We start from the raw sequence: 13,805 nt of genomic DNA on the forward strand, positions 1-13,805 counted from the left end.
AGTTTCTGGAAGCAATTCAGGAGGCACAAGAATGATACATCCCATAGAAGAAGTATTCTAAAGGGAGGATGAGGTTACCATGGCTGTGGAGGGAAGTCAAAGACAGCTTAAATGCAAAAGAGAGGGCATATAATATAGAATCAGAATCAGGTTTAAAATAGAAACTTAGAAAACTTACAGCACAATACAGGCCCTTCGGCCCTCAAAGTTGTGCCGAACATGTCCCTACCTCAGAAGTTACTAGGCTTACCTATAGCCCTCTATGTTTCTAAGCTCCATATACCTATCCAAAAGTCTCTTGTTGTATACCCTATTGTATCCACCTCCATCACCGTTGCCGGCAGCCCATTCCACTCACTCATCACTCTCTGAGTAAAAAATTTACCCTTGAAATCTCCTCTGTACCTACTCCCCAGCACCTTAAACCTGTGTCCACTTGTGGCAACCATTTCAGCCCTGGGAAAAAGCCTCTGACTATCCACACAATCAATGCCTCTCATCATCTTATATACCTCTATCAGGTCACCTCTCAACCTCTGTATCACCGACATATATCATGAAATATGTTAAATTAGTGGCAACAGTACAATGCAATACATGACAATATAGAAACAAAGTAAATACATAAGTCAATTACAGTAAGTATATACGTATATACTAGTTAAATTAAACATAGTGCCAATACAGAAATAATATTTTAAAAAAGTGAGGTAGTGTTCATGGGTTCAATGGGCACTTAGGAATAGGATGGCAGAGGGAAAGAAGCTGTTCCTGAATTACTGAGTGTATGCCTTCAGACTTTTGATGTTAACGATGAGAAGAGGTCACGTCCTAGGTGATGGAGGTCCTTAATAATGGATGCTGCCTTTTTGAGACATCGGTCCTTGAAGATAGCTTGGATACTACAGAGGCTAGTACCCATGATGGAGCTGACTGATTTTACGAATTTCTGTAGCTTCTTTCAATTCTGTGCAATAGAAGGGTCTTGGCCTGAATGTCAACTGTACTCTTTTCTATAAGTGCTGTCTGGCCTGCTGAACTCCTCCAGCATTTTGTGTGTGTGTTGCTTAGTTCTATATAATGCTGTGTACATGCAGTATATTGTTCTTTGCAGCGTTGTACTGTGGAAGCAGGTTCACAGTTTTGGTGAGTGAGTCAGAATTAACTGACCATGCATAAGCATATTAATTATTTATTTACAAACAGTAGAAGATTCAAGCAAACATCTGTTCCCTCAAGTTACACAAACTATAAAACTAAATATTCAACAAACAGATACTTCGTTAAAAGCGCATGCAGATCATACCTTCCCGATGGTCTGTGAGGCATGCTTTAGAGACAAGAGAGAGGAGAGGCAGGGAGGGGGAACCTCTCACGCATACTATTCGTTATACCCCTGAGGTGCTTAAAACTGCTCATCTTGTGCTGTGGCACACAAGCCAACCAATGGGAAGAGCGATGAGTGACTGCAGAACCAATCAATAATTGACATGGCAGAAGCGGCAAATAAGCCACACTCCCACATTACTAGTGTGTATCTGGGGTGAGTATAAAATATGACCTTGTATTGGCAATAAATGAGGTTATTAATGCTAATCATGGGGCAGGTAGTGAAGGCACTCACATAATTTTCATGACTTTTTTATTTTCACTGTCTTATTTCCATGTGCTGCAAGTATAATGTTCTTTACAGGCAGGATAGTAATTGTATCCAGTGACCAAAGAGTTGAGAACTAGAAGATACAGATTTAAGGTGATTTGTTGAAAGAATTACAGGCAAATCTCTAAATTAAATTAAATTAAATTAAACATATGAAAAACTGTTTTTTTTGTAATGTGTCAGATTAGGAATAGCCTAGAAATAGTGCCTACATAAAAGCTTGAAAGACGAAAAGCTGCTGAGATGCGGAGAAAGAAGAAGGTATTGAAATAACTGGATTAATTTTCAGGATTGCCAGCAACGTCTAACAGCCTCTCGCTCACTGATGCCAGAGAAGGTGCCTGCGTATGGTCGTCTCTTGGTCTGTTTTGCTCACTGCTCCAGAAAGAAAATCTTTGTGTCCGAGTGATCTCTCTCTCTTCCTCGATGCTGTCAGCAGATGGTGCCGGAGCAAGGTTTAATCAATGCGGATTGCAAATTTGGACTGTAATTCATTTTTTATGATGCGTTCTACTTCTAGTTTGAGTTCTGGTTGCTCTTTTTTTGTTACAACTGTTGGGCAAATTGAATTGGGCAGCCTGAGGATAATGAACACTGAGCTGAACTGTACTGAAATATGCCTTTTGTGTTCTATCTTCTGTGGTTTCAATTGTTTTTTGCCGTTGCATGACTTTTTTTGCACGTGGGGGAGGGGGGTTAGATATTTGATGTTTTCCTTTGGGCGGGTTGGTCCATGGATCTTCTTTGTTTCATGGTTGAAAGGGGGGAATACAAATTTCAGGCTTGTATATTCCATACATACTTGGACAATAAATGGACTGTGAACTTTGAACAACCTCAGCAAATTGGCCTCCTCTGCTGCACTACTCAGTATTATATAACACCTACATGAGTTAAAGTTACATCCTTCATGCAGTATGTACAGTTAGATATAATACTCATACCCTCAGTCACAACTTTTTTTAGCTACACCAGTAAACCTGCTCCTTAATGCTGTTACAAATGTGCCACAACTCTGAGGGGCTGAAGAGTACAAAGTCGCTCCCTCCCTTTTGAGAATCGCAAGATTTCTATTAATTTGGGTCTGGGACCCAGGAAATGAGAGAGAATCCACAAGGTTTGGAATGTGGCCTGGCCTCAGCGAAACAAAGCCACTGATAACAGGCATTGTCTCTTGGAGACGGAATTGTGTATTGAGTACTGTACTATTCATTGAAGCCCTCAGGGGACGACCTGAGTGGGCTGCTTGAGGGATTGCATCATCCCAACCTGATTGACATCTGAGACCCCGTGAGTAAGGATAAAAGAGGGTCTGGGGAACAACCCCTTGAGATGCACCAGGAGAAACGCTGGAAATCCAGTGACAGCGTTTGATAGCCAAAGCCGGTGGGGCCCGTGTGCGTCCTCCCTTGCTGGGTTGGCGGACTCACCATGGAAGAACGGCTTAGCTAAAGGAGAGGCCACAAGTGAACGGCCACACCAACGGGACTCCTGACGGATCAAAATCATAAAGGTTGGAAAACCCGTAGGGGTAACTGTTCCCATTCTATTCCTATTTCTCTCTCTCTCCAACAAAGTGCAACACAGCGACAACCAAAAGACGGCAGCTTGTGGAACTGCAGTGACCTGTATATTTCCATCCGACAATTCATTATCCCCCTAGACGACGATAGAGCTTATTTCTTATTGATTATTATTATACCCACACTTTTAGATTTAGTATTGATGACATATATTATCTGTATATTTGCATTGATATTATTTTTGTGTATTTTTACCAATAAATACTGTTAAAAATAGTATCATCAGACTTCAACGGACCTCTCCATTTTTGCTGGTAAGTGGCCCAGTTACGGGGTTCATAACAATGCAAGTATCTAACCAGCCAATCATGGGGTAGCAATTCAATGCATAAAAGCATGTAGATATGATCAAGAGGTTCATTTGTGTTTCAGACCAAACACCAGAATGGGGAAGAAATGTGATCTAAGTGACTTTGACTGTGGAATGATAGTTGGTGCCAGATGGAGTGGTTTGAGTATTTTAGAAACTGCTGATCTCCTGGGATTTTCATGTACAACAGTTGCTATAATTTACAGAGAATGGTGCGAAAAACACAAAAACATCCAGTGAGTGGCAGATCTGTGGGTGAAAATGCCTTGCTAATAAGAGAGGTGAGAGGAGAAAGGCCAAACTGGCTCAAGCTGACAGGAAGGTGACAGTAACTCAAATAACCACACGTTACATCAGTGGTGTGCAGAAGAGCATCTCAACCTTTAAAGTGGATGGGCTACAGCAGCAGAAGAACATGAACATACACTTATTGGTCACTTTTGTAGGTACTTAATAAAGTGTCTACTGAGTGTATCTAACCATTGCTATTTAATGTGTAATAATACTACTCAGTATTATATGAGCATAGATTCTAATTGTACATACTGTATGAAGGACATAACATTTTGTATTAGTGAGTATTATATACTTTATTTTGCATATACTCAGATCCAACATACAGCTTGCATAGTTAGATATTCGACAACTAGAAATGGTAAGTAATGAGGTTAACAAGATAACCTCATTGCTGCCCACTGCAAAATCTCTTCAATAGATGTCTTCAACAGATGCTGCCCGAACTGCTGAGTTCCTCAAGCATTTGGTGTGTTTTGCTTTGTATTTCCAGCATCTGCAGAATTTCCCTGTGTTTATGATTTGCCGATCACTGCGAAGTCTCTTCAAGGGATCCCCAACCTGCATTTCCATAGATCCTGCCTAACTTGCTGGGTTCCTTCAGCATTTCAAGTGTTTAACCTCTCCAGATGTACTTGAAACAGCAATGTTGCTAAAACAGAAATGCACGAAGGAGACTGCCACAAATGGCTTGAATTGTATTACAAGTACATTGTGGCGATATACTATATTGATTTGTTTGCATAGTTGACTTATCTGTATTTTACAAGGTGCCTAAGTAATTGAGACAAACTGATGTCCATCTAACTGGCTAAGTTTCAGATCATCTGTTTTTGTAAGAGACATCAGTTCTGGAAAATGGAATTCTTTGTTTAGCTTCCAAAGATTATTTGCTCTATTTCAGAAATACTTGGCAGAAGTTTAAAAGGAAGCTGCCTACAATACATCTTTAATTAGGCTCGGATAAAAACCAGATGTTTTTCAAGGAAACTGTCTAAATCATTGTTTAGCAGCTAAAAGCAAAAAGGTTTTGAAAGTGGTTTGGATCACATTGAAGCCATGTAAATTGTATTTGTGTTGAATTAATTAAACCCCAAGATTTTGTCTGGATTAATTTTGTGGTAATTACAATAGTAAGAACAGGCTGACATCCACCTTGAAGTGTTTTTAAATGATGCAGTGTTTTAGTTATAAATAAAAATAACAAATGTTCAAATAGTACAGAAAATTTGTTCAAAGGTAATTTTTGTGGAAGAAACATAAAGAGAGGGAAATTGTGGAGTATGGACGTATTGCTGTTAATTAATTTACATTAGATTAGATTAGATTCAACTTTATTGTCATTGTGCCGAGTACAGATACAAAGCCAAATGAAATGCAGTTAGCATCTAACCAGAAATGCAAAGAATATTGTTATTTACAAAATAACTGCAAATAAAAAGTAAATGCTACAGCACACAAATATAAAAGTACTGAGACAGTACAATATGGGTGAAATACTGCTTACCGATGTGATGTGAGGTTCAGCAGGGTCACAGCCTCAAGGAAGAAGCTCTTCCTGTGCCTGCTGGTGTGGGAGCGGAGGCTCCTGTAGTGCCTACCGGATGCGAGGAGAGTAAAAAGTCCATGGTTAGTGTGAGATGCATCCTTGATAATGCTTTTCACCTTGCCCAGGCAGCGTTTATGGTAGATGTTCTCAATGGTGGGCAATTGGGTGCCGATAATTCACTGGGTAGTTTTCACCACACACTGGAGTGCTTTGCGGTCCAATACAGGACAATTGCCATACCACACTGAGATGCAGTTGGTGAGTTGGTACAGTGGTAAAAGTCCGTCAGTATCCTGGGACAGAGGTGAGCTTTCTTGATGCTCCTCAGGAAATAAAAGCGCTGTTGCGCCTTTTTGATCAGGATGGAGGAGTTCAGGGACCAGATGAGATCCTCAGAAAGGCAGTGGTGATGTGCATGAGGTCACAATGTTGGGTGCAGAGGTGGATTTGGGGCTGGGAGAGGTTATTTGTTGTTCCTCTCCATGCCTTGTGGCACATTGGGTGGCAAACTTGCAGTTTCTTTAGCATTTGTCTGTTTTTTTATGAGGCCACGTTGCTAGATGGACGATCAACCCAGCATGGAGGAAAGCATGTATGGAGCTGGCCAGATTTAAACCCGGGACCACTCATCTCGAAGTCCTATGTGGATGCTAATACACCACCGGCCAGCTGGGGCAAGGTTATAGAGATAGGAATTGGTATTTTTAAGACACTAAGACTATAAGACAAAGGAGCAAAATTAGGCCATTCAGCCCATCATGGATCCCACTCAACCCCAGACACCTACCTTCTCGCTGTATCCTTTGATGCCCTGATCAATCAGGAAATGATCAACTTCCACCTTAAATACTATATGAACGGACTTAGCCTCCACCACAGTCTGTGGCAGAACATTGGACAGATTTACTACTCTATGGCTAAAAATATTCCTACTTACTTTTGTTCTAAAGGGTTGCCCCTCAATTTTGAGGCTGTGCCCTCTAGTTCTGGATACCCCCACCTTAGGAAACATCCTCTCCACATCCACCTCTTTACTCCTTTTAACATTTGGTAGGTTTCAATGAGATCTGCCTGCTTTCTTCTAAATGTCACTGAGTACAGATCCAAAGCTGCCAAATGCCCCTCAAACTTGAGGAAATCTGCAGATGCTGGAAATTCAAGCAACACATACAAATTGCTGGTGGAAAGCAGCAGGCCAGGTAGCATCTATAGGAAGAAGTACAGTCAACGTTTTGGACCGAGACCCTTCGTCAGGACTAAATGCTCCTCATTTGTTAATCCCTTCATTCCCAGAATCATCCTTGTGAACCTCCTCTGGACTCTCTCCAATGACAACACATCCTTTCTGAAATGTGGGGCCTAAGACTGTTGACAGGGGTCTAAGTGCAGCCCGACTAGTGTCTCATAAAGGTTCAATTTTGATTAGTGTCTTAGTTAAGGTCATTGCAGGTAAAGCCTTCCCCACCATTGAACACAATTACAATTACATGAAGCACTGCCACTAGAAAGCAGAATCCATCATCAACAATCCACCCAGGCCATGACCTCTTTTTGCTACCACCATCAGCAGGAGGAGCCTTAGGTCACACACCACCAGGTTCAGGAGCAGTAATTATCCTACAGCCATCGGGCTCCTCCACTACTCTCAACTGATTCTACAATTGACAGATCACGTACCTACATGAGCATGAGTTGCAATGCTTATCTGAGAACACCACTGTGAAAAGAGTTCTTGTGCTAGAATACCAGTTATTGAACTTTGTTAGAGTGAGGTACTTAAATGAAGCTTCAGAGAGAGAATGAGTCGCAACACTGTATGCTAATAGATGGAAAATAAGTAGGAAGATAGCAATGTTCTTGATGTGATTTTGTGGGGGAAGTGGGAAGTGGAGCAAAGTAACTTGGAGTATCCCCTTCTAGTGGAAAAGAGGTCGGAAGCTAATATTAACTAAGAGGACATGATGATATGGAGGGAGTGAAAAAGTGCCAACATGACCCCTGAGAAATGGTGCAACAATACTATCACAGTGAGTTGACAAGGAGCATGTAATGTTGGATTAACAGAGGAAAGGGTCAGTTTGAACTCACAGATTGGAGGAAAGGAGAACTGTGAGGATTTGGGAATTACAGCAGAGTTTTGTCTGGAAGTGTGGCCACTGAAGTAATTCCAAAATTAATGGTCTGGTTGTTCTTCAGGAGATGAGGGAAACAGTGTCATCTCCTTTGATGTATTTCCAGATCTTGGCATGTACCTCGAGTGCTATGTAATTGGCTTGTAGCAACAATTCAAAATATTTTCAAATTCAACTTCACAGATTCAGGGTACTCAAGGAAAACTGTTTTCACCCCACCCTCACAGCCATGTTCTTAGTAAATGACATCAGGTGTCTAGCTATGATGTTAACTTTTTTTTTAAAAGTTCCTCATATATTTTTACCTTCCCCCACCACTTGTAATCCAGTAATGGCAGCTAATTGACTGTCTTATTTATATGAATAGCAGCTAGAATATAAATCAACTCAATACATAACCTCACAGCAAAGCAAATCACCCACCCTAGCCTTAGTATCATTTTAGGAAATCAAACATGCTTTAAAGAGAGTATGTCAGAAGCGGCACCAGACACATCAAAAAAATGAAGGGACAAGCTAATTAAGTATATAAAATGATGAGGGGTATAGATAGGGTAAATGCCAGCAGGCTTCTTGCACTGAGAAGAGAAAATCTGAAGATGCTGGAAATCAAAGTACCATAATACACACAAGATGCTGGAGGAACTCAGCAGATCAGGCAGCACCTATGGAAAAGAGTAAGCATTTCTGTGGGCATACTCAACAAATCTATGGAATAGTAACTATAACAGAATCAATGCAAGACTGTCCATCTCGGGCATTCAACCAAACTTTATAGATGCAGATATAAATAAATAGTAATAAATAAGACCATAAGATAGAGGAGCAGAATTAGGCCATTTGGCCCATTGAGTCTGCTCACCATCTCATCATGGCTGATCCAATTTTCCTCTCAGCCACAATCTTTGCCTTCTCCCCATATCCCTTCATGCTCTGACCAATCAAGAATCTATCAAGCTCTGCCTTAAATATACAGAAAGGCTTGGCCTCCACAGTCACCAGTGGCTAAGAATTCCACTGATTCACCATTCTCTGGCTAAAGAAATTCCTCTTAACCTCTTTTCTAAAAGGATGCCCCCCTATTCTGAGGCTGTGTCTTCTGATCTTAGACTCTCTCACCAGAGGAAACATCCTCTGTACATCCAGTCTATCAAGACCTTTCACTATTTGATAGGTTTCAATTAGGTCACCCCTCATTGTTCTGAATTCTAGTGAATACAGGGCCAGAGCCATCAAACGCTCTTCATATGAAAAGCCATTCAATTCTGGAATCATTTTTGTGAACTTCCTTTGAACCCTCTCTAATTTCAGCACGTCCTTTCTAAGATAAGGGACCCAAAACTGCTCACAATACTCCAAGTGAGGCCTCATCACTGCTTTATAAAGACTCAGCATTACATTCTTGTTTTTATATTCTAGTTCTCTTGAAAAGAATGCTGCCATCGCATTTGCCTTCCTCACTACAGATTCAATCTGCAAATTAACATTTAGGGAATCCTACACAAGGACTCACAAATCCTTTTGCACCTCAATTTTTTTGTATTTTCTCTCTATTTAGAAAAGAGTCAACCCTTTAATTTCTTGTACCAAAGTGCATAACCATACACTTCCCAACATGGTGTTTCATCTGCCCATTCTTCTAATCTGTCTAAGTCCTTCTGTAGCCTCTCTATTTCCTCAAAGCTACTTGCCCCTCCTGCTATCTTCAAATAATCTGCAAATGTTGCAACAAGACCATCAATTCCATCATCTCATCCTCCCTCACTACCATTCATGGCCCCAAACAGTCCTATCGCCCGGTAGCACTCACATTTACAATGATAAAATGCTTTGAGAGGTTGGTCATGACTAGACTGAACTCTTGTCTCAGCAAGGACCTGGATCCATTGCAACTTACCTGTTGCCACAATAGGTCAATGGAAGATGCAATCTCAGTGGCTTTTCACACAGCTTTAGACCACCTGGACAACACAAGCACCTATATCAGGATGCTGTATATCAACAATAGCTCAGCATTTAATACCATCATTCCCACAATCCTGGTTGAGAAGTTACAGAACCTGAGCCTCTGTACCTCCCTCTGCAATTGGATCCTTGGCTTCCTAACCGGAAGACAACAATCTGTGCAGATGGGTGATACCATCTCTTCCTCGCTGATGATCAACACTGGTACACCTCAGGGGTGTGTGCTTAACCCACCGCTCTACTCTCTTTATATCCATGACTGTAGGGCTAGGCTTAGCTCAAATACTATCTATAAATTTGCTGACGATACAACCATTGTTGATAGAATCTCAGGTGGTGACCAGAGTGTGTACAGATATGTCAACTAGTAGAGTGGTGTTGCAGCAACAACCTGGCACTCAATGCCAGTAAGACGAAAGAGCTGATTGTGGACTTCGGGAAGGGTAAGATGAAGGAAACCTACCAATTGTCATAGAGGGATCATAAGTGGAGAGAGTGAGCAGATCTAATCTGATACCAATATATCGATGCAGTTATAAAGAAGGCAAGACAGTGACTATACTTTATTAGAAGTTTGAAGAGATTTGGTATGTCAACAAATACATTCAAAAACTTCTATAGATGTACTGTGGAGAGCATTCCGACATCACTGTCTGGTATGGGAAGGGAGCGGCTACTGCATAGGACAGAAGGAGGCTGCAGAGGGTTGTAAATTTAGTCGGCTCCATCTTGGGTACTAGCTTACAAAGTACCCAGGACATCTTTAAGGAGCTGCATCTCAGAAAAGCAGCATCCATTATTAAGGACCTCCAGCACCCACGATATGCCCTTTTCTCACTGTTACTATCAGGTAGGAGGTACAGAAACCCGAAGGCACACACTCAGCAATTCAGGAACAGCTTCTTCCCCTCTGCCATCCGATTCCTAAATGGACATTGGACCCTTGAACACTACCTCACTTTTTTAAATACATATTATGTCTGTTTTTTGCACTATTTTTAATCTACTCAATGTACATACGCTGTAATTGATTTACTTTTTTATTTTTCTTCCATATTATGTATTGCATTTAACTGCTGCTGCTAAGTTAACAAATTTCACAACACATGCCGGCGATAATAAACCTGATTCTGATTCTGAACTTCCTAGCTCTTTACCTCACCCCTCTCCCTCCCAGTTTCACCTATCACCTTGTGTTTTTCCCTCCCCTCCCCTCAGCTTCTAACTCTACTCCTCATCTTTTTTTCACTCCAGTCTTGGCCTGAAACAGCGACTACTGTTTTCCATAGATGCTGTCTAGCCTGCTGAGTTCTTCCAGCATTTTGTGGGCTTTGCTTGGACTTCCAGCATCTGTGGATTTTCTCTTGTATATAATTCAATCATTCAAATCATTGACATATAACATGAAAAGAAACAGTGTCAACACAGACTCCTGTGGAACAGCACTAGTCACCAGCAACCAACCAGAAAAGGCTCCTTTTATTCCCACTCTTTGCCTCCTGCCAATCAGCCACTGCTTTATCCATGCTAGAATCTATCCTGTAATACCATGGATCATAGCTTGTTAACCAGCCTCATGTGTGGCACCTTGTCAAAGCTGTTCTGAAAGTCCAAGAATAAAACATTATCTGATTCTCCTTTGTCTATCCTGCTTGTTATTTCTTCAAAGAATTCCAACAGATTTGTCAGACAAGATTTTCCCTTGTGGAAACCATGCTGATATGACCTATTTTATCATGTGCCTCCAAATACTCTGAGACCTCATCCTCACTAATCAATTCCAACAACTTCCCAACCATTGAGGTCAGACTAACTGGCCTATAGTTTCTTTTATTTTGCCTTTCTCCCCTCTTGAAGAGTGAAGTGACATTTGCAATATTCCAGTCTTCCGGAACTATTCCAGAATCTAGTGATTTTTGAAAGATCATTACCAATGCCTCCACAATCTCTTCAGCCACCTCTTTCAGAACCCCAGGATGTATACCATCTGGTCCAGGTAACATCTACCTTCAGACTTCTCAGTTTCCCAAAAACCAAATAATGAGAACATGAGATGAAGAATACTTGAAAGTGAATCCATTGGTTGTGGGAACAATGATGGATCAATTAATGGATCATATGTAAACTCTCTGCATTCCTGACACATCTAGTTGTGAATACTGTTGGGGAATTAAGCAGCCCGCAGAAGGAAAAAGCTTCAAGAACATCTTCTCCAATGCTATGACGCAGCATGATTGCTAAAGGCTTATGTGTTTGCTGTGTTTAGCTAGAAGTGTTGAGAGGTCCTCAACTTTCTCCTGCCAAGAAGGGATTCTGACACCCTACCCTTGACATTCAATGGCTTCACCATTGCAGAGCTTCTCAGTGTAAATGTCCTAGGATCAGTATTTACACAAAACTCACCTGGCCCACCATGTTAATACTGTGACTATGAAGGAAGGTAAAAAAGTGGGTAAAAACTATTCGTGTGGCGAGTAATTTAGTTCCAGATATTACATGTTCTCCCTACTTGCCTGGATGAAAATAGCTCAACAACATTCAAAAAGCCCATCATCACCAGAACAAACTGGTCTACTTATTTATTTATTGAGGTAGAGTGCGGAGTAGGCCCTTCTGGCCCTTCGAGCTGTGCCACCCAAGAATCCCTCTACTTAACCCTAGCCTAATTATAGATCAACTGACAATGACCAATAAACCTACCAACTGGTACGTCTTTGGACTCTGGGAGGCAACAAAGCACCTGCGGAAACCTACGTGGTCACAGGGAGAATTTACATACTCCTTACAGACACCAATGAGTTCCTTACAGAACTCGGGTCACTGGTAGTATAAAGCATAGTGCTAACTATTAGGCTATTGTTCCTCCCTAACTGGTACCTCATTCACCACCCTAAACACTTACTCCCTTCTTCACCAGCACCTAGTGACTGTTGTATACACCATCCAGAATATACATTGCAGTTACTTACCAAGACTAATCCAAAAGCATTTCCTAGTCCTACAGCCTTTAGCACCAAAGGTCATACGCTCAAGTACAAGGAAACAAGATCAGCTGTACATTTCCCTCCAAGCTACACGATATTCTTTTTCATAAAGTATGTTACCAATCCCTCATTATCACTGGATTTGAATTCTGGATCTCACTATCCAAAAAGCTTTATGTTACTATAATGGTTCAAGATGCCACCTCATCAAGAGCAATTAGGGGTGATCAAGTAAGCACAGGTTAATAAGTTAAAGCATATATCTGTGCTTTTCCTTCAAGTATATGGTGAAGCTGGTCCTACAATCTGGCCGGCTGATGGCGCAATGGCATCAGCGCCTGACTCCGAAGTGAAGGTTCCCAAGTTCGAATCCAAGTCGGGCCACCCCCAAGCACACTTTCCATCTGGCCTGGGTTGAGCGTCAAGCTAGCCACTCGACCTCGTAAAAAAAATGAGGGACGAATCAGGAACGTTCATATTGCGACCCGGTTAATCCGAAAGGAGCCTCGGCCTCGTAAAAAAATGAGGGTTGAGTCAGGAACGTTCATATTGTGTCCCGATTAATCCGAAAGGAGCCTCGGCCTCGTACAAAAATGAGGGTTGAGTCAGGAACGCTCTTATCATGACCCGGTTAATCCAAAAGGAGACCAATCCTGACACCACACGCCAGACAAGAATGGCTGACTGTCTGGTGCGACACACTTAAAAAAAAGTCCTACAATAATATTATAGAAGAAGATGGTACTATGATAAATTTAAGATATTCAATTGTTGATGAGTCAATTCAAATATGACATTTTCCAACCACTTTAGCAGTCCTTTCCATCCATCTTACGCACAAAATTAGGAAACTTAAGTATACGTAATATATGATTAATTATACTTAATAAAGTATTGAATTAAGTAATTATTCTATTCTTGTAAGGATAGAGGAAAGCAATTTGCATTTTGCTAGGTATCAGGAGAGCTGTCCCCTTTTCCCTATCCCTTCTCTCATTTCCTTGGATCCTAGAACCTATTTTCTTAAAAAATGGATATTAAATTCCCACTTCCCCATTCTTTTTGACTTTATGTTTTGCATTGACCTACAGGCAATTTACAGAAGCCACTTAACCTACCAGCTCATCTATCGGATGTGGGAGTGAACCAGAGCACTTGAGAAATGCAAAATTCCCCACAAATGGTATCTGGGATAGAATTTTGGTCACACAAAATCTGAGGGTCTGTGTGATCTAACTGGGATCTGGATTTTCACTTTCTCATTAATGCTTTTGAACCCACACCTATTATGTAATTTTATCACAAACAAGAGAAAATCTGCAGATGCT

Source organism: Hypanus sabinus, chromosome 17 (genome assembly GCF_030144855.1).
Source record: "Hypanus sabinus isolate sHypSab1 chromosome 17, sHypSab1.hap1, whole genome shotgun sequence".
Taxonomy (NCBI): Eukaryota; Metazoa; Chordata; class Chondrichthyes; order Myliobatiformes; family Dasyatidae; genus Hypanus; species Hypanus sabinus.